Here is a 7,587-nt window from a genome sequence, read left to right as displayed (position 1 = left end):
CCCTTATTCTTGCACCTGGATCACGTTGCATTGTTCGTCCCTGCCACGGGACGGACAGAAACAGAATGGCAGAAGGCCCTGAAAAAGAAGATCCGAGACAAAAGGAGCAAGAACGAGAGGAGCGAGACCGGAGAAAGGGTCTTGGAACACAACGAGAAGGAACCGGCAGAGGTAGTAGAGAGAGGAGAGGAAAAGGAGTCCCGCGGAGGTGGACGAAGGAGGAGAGAGATGAGGGATAGGGTCGGTCGGCGGGTACGATAGGATACAGCGAGAGGGAGAGAAAGAGAGATGTTTTTCTTCCAAAGGGGACTTTTTGCGCTGGCTTTGCACGCTCGTCTCTCCTCGGCGAAGCGGCACGGACGCGACGCGCCGCGCACCGCCGCGCACCGCACCGTCGTAGAAATCGTCCCCGTGTACCCGCCGGGAGGTTTAGTGGGGGCAAACGAGTTGTCGGGTATCCCGCGCGAGAGTCGGCATGGTCGACGGTGGTGGGGTACGCGGGTAGGGGCCGCGATAGGGATGGAGAAGAGTGGTGGACCGGTGTCTGGGACGCGAGGAAGGATGGCGGAGGGGGTGGCGGATGGTGGGGCAATTTCCCTCGGCGGGGGAGGGGAAGGGCGTCAGCTGCGTAGTGCCGGCTGGACGACGGGACGGAGGACGGGGGACGGGTTGGGTCGCGGGGCAGGGTAGCGGGACGGGACGGGACAGGACAGGACAGGCAGGCAGGCAGGGGGGGAGGGAAGAGAGGTTGAAACGAGGAGAGCTGAGTCATAGCGCTGTTGCCACGTTCCTCCTCGCCGGCTTCATTGGGGCGTCTCGACACGGCGGAGGCCCCGCGATAGTCGCCGCTTGTGTCAGTGTCGTCTGCCGGAGAACGTGCCCGTCCGCCTTCGGAGAGACGGGTCCCGACTGAGTTTCAGAGAGATATGCCGAATTGCCTTCCTCTTTTTTTTTCTTTTTCCTGCCCCCGAAAAAACGATCGCACGTCCTCGCACCGTGGATCTCCGCTTCCGATTCGAAGCGATTCCCACGAAAGTCTATTTATAGACACGTTTCGCCGAACGTTCCGGAGAATGTTTAATATTGAAGCTCTCTCACAACGGATCTCTCTCGATGTTAATCCGAGTTTTCGTCGCTGAGTCTATCGCGCGATTCTAACTTTGACGGGCTGTCTTCCCTTCCGGGTAAGGGCTGGAATTGGGGAGAACGCGTCGGGACATCGTTTGTCAGTCTCCTTGAATCTTGGACGTTTTAAATTAAGATGTACGATCTCCAACCGTAATTGCGTGTGCCAATCTCTGTCGTGATATTTATATCGGGGCTGATATAACAGTCCGGTTCAAACGCGATTTGTACAACTCGTAATGAGCATTGAACTAGAATAAGAAATGTGCGAATTACACACGTATGTGCTCTTGTAATTTCTACATACGCGGCATTGCGGCTTGTACACAATCAAATCCTTATCAGTTAGTTGACCTACTTGAGTTGGTTACATGATTGAATCATCTAGTTAATAACCATGTTATAATAATAAGGAAATGCTCTGCTAGATCATTAAGGTTACGTCCTAGCCTCGTAATGAACATTACAAAACATACAAAACTCTTGAATACTCCTTGCTTTTGCGTTTTTTAATCATCAAAACGTATAAAATTCTATTTCTTCGGGCATTCCATTGACGTCAGTATTTCATTGCCTCGTCAGCGCTCGGCTTTCGTTTTTTTAGCGATAATTACAATATTTATTCGATGTTTTAAAGGAAAAATAGATTCGCGTGAGATTCTACGTTGCATCATCGTGCACATTATAGAATAATAAGAATCTGTCATAAAAAGAATTGAAAGACGAGCGCAGCGGCGAGTAAAAAATGACCGATAAACTTCTTTCAACTCGAAACCCTTTGGGGTTTCCAACGGTAAACATCTTCGTGGCAACATTGTTAGATGTTTTATGCGGTGAGAGCCAGAGCATAACCGCGAGAGAGCACGAGCGAGAGCGCGGTGGAGAGCGGAGGAACAAAAGTCCTCTCTTCTTCTTCTTCTCGTCGTCGTCGTCGTCGTCGTCATTGCCGTCATCATCGTCGTTGTGTACGATGTGCCCACTCTGCCCATTGTGTTTCCTTTTTACCCGCGTCGCGCTTCGCGGAATCGCGAAACCTCGCATTGTTAACGTTAGATCGTCACACTCGCGAAAACCCGGACTCTTGTGCAACGCGCGTTGCCGTACACCGCGCGTGTATATATCCCGTACGAGCGTATTTTTGAAGAGGCGCGCGATGTTTTATTTACGTGATAATGCAGAAGAGAGCCTCGGCATACGCAGTTGCCGCGGGTGTAAAAATTGATGTCAAGTCTTCCCGGTATATTTTTCAGTTTTTTTTTTATAACGCAAGACCAAGTTTAACACGATCTTGGAAAAAATGATATCTTGTTTTATATGCAGCGATAAAAAATTACTAGACCAAAACGCATTACTGCTTGCGATCTAACAGAAGTTATTTGTCAAGCTGACATCCTGAAAGGGGATTAAATATTTAAAGGAGAAAGAGTTAATAAATTTCCGACTGCGTCGACCGCGAAAGAAAATTGAAAACCGCTAGAAAATTCGCGTTTAATAATTCACACGCCATTATAGCTTCAAATGATCAACCGGTATGAGCTCTCGCAATAAATGCGATAAATGCCACGTTACTATCTTTACGGACGCCTCTATAAACAGGAGGGACGCGGCGACGCATCGTCCACCGGGTGAAATAGATCGATAATTCATTATTTATAACGCTGACGAGTTTACGGAAGAAGACGAGTTTCTGCGTTTGTCTCGCCCCTCAGACTCTTCGTCGTGGGCCGATGTATTGATTTCCTGTACGTCTCCCGTTTGAAACGTGGAAAGACGTGTACGATCGTTCGAACCGTCACCGTCGCGATGGACGGCGCGATTAAAGCGGCTTAGTGCCCGTCGATGTAATCGCGATAATGTCCACCTGCAGCTACGTGTACGCTGATAATGCGACGCAAATACATTTAACACTTGGACCGGTGAGTCATCGACGAGACGGCGTATATAGTTCCAAAGTAAATATAGAAGGAACGAAACACATGTATCTTTTTTTTCCCCCCAGTAAATATAACGTCTTTAGGAAAAACATTTTATTCGTAACTCGGCATTATCGGCATCCCCGATATAATCGAGCAAATTACACCTCGCAAATATTCCGAATCATCCGCGGAAATTTACCGTTCTCCTTGCGAGGCTGACGCATGTTTGTTCGCGTAATTAGCTTAAGCGTCGGAGGTGAAGTCGCGCGCGGTGTTTTTCCATTTGCTTCGACCGCGCAGTTTTGTTTGCAGTCAGGAAAAACATTATTACGTCCGACGATCGTTCTACCGAGCTACCTCGCTGCCGTCGAAACGTCGTTATAGAATCGCGATAGAAACTACCGTCCTCCATTGGGCGCGATCATTATTTAATACGGTGGCGTTTTAAACGGCCTCGCGATCACCGAGAGAAGTGTCCTATCCAGTCCAGGATGGCGAACGAGCGAGAAACTGGCGTTTTCTTGTAACATGGGAGAACACGGCGCTGACCTAGAGACTTCTTCGGTTTATGGAGACCCATGCTAATGCCGCCGCATAAAGCAGAACCCGTCGTCGTGCGTCGACCAGAAACAGGGGGAAACCCCAAGCCTGGGAGCGAGTCTGCCCGAGTAAAATTCCTCGATGAGCATTTTGAGGGGGATAAAGAAGGGGCACGGAGGGGCAGGGGAAGGGAGGATAGGGAGACCGGCGGGAGCGATACCGGTGGGGAAGGGATGCGCGATTCACGGCTCACGGCCCGCTCGCCAGGCAAGCGGGCAAGTGAGGCAAGCAAGAAGCAAGCTGAGGAGTCGCCGTGGCACTCCGGGCGACTCCAGACTCCTTAGCTTGCTTTAGTTGCTTGCTTGCTTGCCTGGCGAGCGAGCCGTGAATCGCGCATCGCATCCCTTCTCCACCGGTATCGCTCCCGCGCCGGTCTCCTCTCCGCCCCATTATCCCTCTTCCTCCCGTTTTCCCCACTGTGCCGTGCACGCACGTCCTCTCTGCCCCGCTAATCTCCCTCCCTTCGCCCGCTTTCACTCATACGACGTAGAAAAGGGGCGCTCGTTGTGTGCGAGAGATTTGTACCAAAGCGCGCCGACGAGCGTGCCTGTGTATGCGTGCCTTTTTTTTATTAGGAAACGTGGGGATGGGCGCGAGGGACCGTGGCGGGGCTGGGGGGGGGATGACGGTAAGAACGAGGAAGGAAAGAGAGGCAGCGCGGCAACGGCTCTCGTCGAGGGGCAGAACGCGGTCGCGGTTCCAGTACGCCAGCGAAGAGAGAATCTCGACGAATTTTCTTTTGGGTCTGATGAAAATACGCCGCATCCCCCGTGCGCGTTTTCGCCAAGGTGTCCCACACGGTGGCGATAAACGATTGACGGAATCGTGCAGTTCGTTGCTGCGGGATCTTCAGCTGCGCAATTTCGTGATCGATTTGCGCGCAATTGATATGAAAATGTTAATAATAATTATGTGAACAATAATTTCTGTTCGGTTTTCCTACATCGGAAACTCGGCACTAATCGACGAGATAAAAATTACATATATCTCTCGTCGTTGAAGGAGGCCATCGTTACGAGGCGCGATAAATTTCGAAAACGTTCGAAACGCGCTTCTCGAAACGGAACGCTCGAGGTTTTTCGCAGCACCGGCATCCGAGATTCCGTTTCGAGCAACTGTGGCATTCACTTGGTTCACTTGGTATGCTGCGCGCGTCGAGAACAACGCAGCAAACGAGAATTTGGTTTCGCACAAGTAGTCTCGGGAACTCTACGGACGGTAGCAGAGCCCGGAGAGAACACAGCACAGATCACACAGTAGAATCCGTCTCCTGCTCAGAACGTCGCAGATTTTTCCTACAATGGGAGAAAATGTTATAATTTCTCGAGCGCGCGGGACGGAGGCCGAGGCGCGTGATTATACGAGAGAGCGGTGGCCGCCGCTTCACAGAGCGCGGGGTCCGCCATTTCGTGCGCGCGTTCTTCCAGATGCATACGTGGCAAAGATTATACGCGGGTTTGGCTTGCTTCTTCTCCTGCCTTCCTCCCGCCGGAGAAACTCGCGATCGAGACTCCCAAAGATAATTCTCGATCGCCGAAATACTCGAGTCCTCGAAAATGCGAGATTTCTTGGTCTTTTTTTTTCGTCTCTTTTTTTTTCGCCCGCTCGTCAATGATCGATTCATCGAAACTACGGCGAGAAGTACTCGAGCATTATCGATAACGAACAACAACGAGGAAACGCAGAAAAAAACCCTTTTCTAGTCGATAGAACGACAAAGGGAGGGGCCACGCCCCGTGCGAGCGGTCAACACGAGAGGAGAAACATACGCCAGGCATCGGCGACACGCTCGCTGCCTTTTACTCGAGAGACTTTTCGCCTCTACGAGAGAGAAACCAAGTCCTCCCAGCGCTCTTCGATTCGTGGAGGGCCCTAGTAAAATATCCCTGCAGGTAATCCGTCCAGATCTCGGCACAAAAACCCTCATTTCCCTCTCGCCGTCTAAACGCGCGAAACGATCATTACGATACGACTTGTCCCGGCTGATGCGTAGGAGCTCTCTGCAGTTATATCTGTTTTTTTTTCGCTTCCCCTACGATGATATACGCTTATGAGACTACGCAGTGGAAGTTATACGACTAAATGGCAGAGAGAAGTCCTTCGGGAGACCAGAGAGCAGATACGTGCGACTCACGCGAGATTAGACGAACGACTCCCCGGGAGAGTCCCCGAACGTCCCGGTGTTTGCGCTTGCGTGCGACGTTTCCCTCCGGCGCGGCCAATCGGCGCGCGTCTCGCCCCACCACGACGGCGACCTCCCCCCCCCCACTTGGCGACATCGCCTCCGCCAAGCGCTCTCTCTGCACACAGGGTGTGCCAGAAACAACTTCCCGGACTCTTTGTTTTCTTTAATTTCGTGCGAAATTCAATATCCTAAGTTCTCTACTATAGGAGCCTGAAAATGAGACCTCTCACTCTCTTGCGTTATCCCTCTCCCGCTCTTCTTCCCTTTTGCCCTTCGTTCGAAACTTTCATCCGATTCAAAATTGCGCCGAGGCCAGGCCGAGACGCGAAACGTGAAACGCGAAAGATATCGGCGCTTCCCAATGGGACGACGGCAGAATAGCGCGCCGTGCAATCGGGGAATAAATCGATATTGGCGCTGCCGGACGCTACGTTTACACACGTCCTGGAAAAAAAAACTTTTCCCGTTCGCGATTCGACTCCGTACCGTTAAATTTCTAAGCAAGAGACGCAAATTTTCAAGATAAATGTTTATCAAGGAAAATAACAAACACAGAAGCCAGAGAAATCAAACTCTAACTTGTCTGACGTCATATTGCATTAAATCTTTTATGCAATATCGAATAATGTGCCCGTTGTAACTGCATCTGAGCACATCAAGATATAAATACCTATTCGCGAACATTGTGTTGCAATTTATTGTCCACATATGTTTATCATTGGATCTGACAGAACGAGCTTTATTCGCGATTCGAAGACATGCTTTTTCGTAATAGCGCGGTATTTGAAGTAACCGTTGCCATTAGCTCGATGCAATCGATGAGGCACGGCACATTAAAGCCGACGTTTTCTTTGGACACCTTATATATCTATATGTCATTTCTTTCATTCCGCACCGCTCTCTCCTCTTCCCGTGTTGCCGTGAGTCGAGTCACTCGGCGAGAGCCGTCATGGTCTCTCCCCGCAAAAACATTCGCGACGATTTTTATCTGTACTGATCTGAACGTAGCGGAGGAAGACTTCGATCGAGGTCTCGTTTTTTTCTTTTTTTTTTTCGTTTCTTCTGTTGTCTCTTTTTCTTCTAGACTTTGTCTCTCTCTCTTTCTTTATGTCTTTTCTGTCTCCCTCCCTGCTTTGGTCTTAATTTCCTGTGCTCGCATCGAGTACCAGGAGAGCTTTCTAGAGGCAGAGGATTACGGGGTCCCTGTGCTTCGCGCATCTTTCCTTCTCTTTCTTCGAAATCCTAAACGATCCCGGCGAGATCCCTTCGGCGCAGTTGCCGCGCATAGAAGAGCGACGTTGCCATATTCGTAGGAGCTAGCTAATGTTTGCTGACGGAGGACACACTCCGCGCGCGGGAATAGGTAGCTTCTTGAAGATATACATCCCTGTGGAGACATGAGGCCTTAATTTATATCGATTTCTACACTGCTTGTTGGATGTTTGTAACATTTTAGGAAAGATGCACTCTGCACATAGCAGTTAAACAGTTAAATCTACAATGTTGAAGCTAATATCAAGCTAATTTCAGCAACTCTATCTAATATCGATTTGTAAACGATGCACCTAAAAACCATAAGCGATGTCTCAAAAATAAAATTCCACGTTGCTTCTCACGATTAGATTAAGCCAAGTCGGGAAATATCTGACGAAATCATTCTTGATTGAACTCGCGTCCTCTCGGCAATGGCGTTGACATTTGTTACATGAAGATTAATGATGCTTCAGGTATGGACGCGTGCAGAGCGTCAAGCTGCTGCCA

The sequence above is a fragment of the Temnothorax nylanderi genome, unplaced genomic scaffold (assembly GCF_030848795.1).
Source record: "Temnothorax nylanderi isolate EJ_2023f unplaced genomic scaffold, tnyl_v1.0 TNYL_tig0085_pilon, whole genome shotgun sequence".
NCBI classification, from domain to species: domain Eukaryota; kingdom Metazoa; phylum Arthropoda; class Insecta; order Hymenoptera; family Formicidae; genus Temnothorax; species Temnothorax nylanderi.
Note: the sequence above shows the minus strand (reverse complement) of the source record.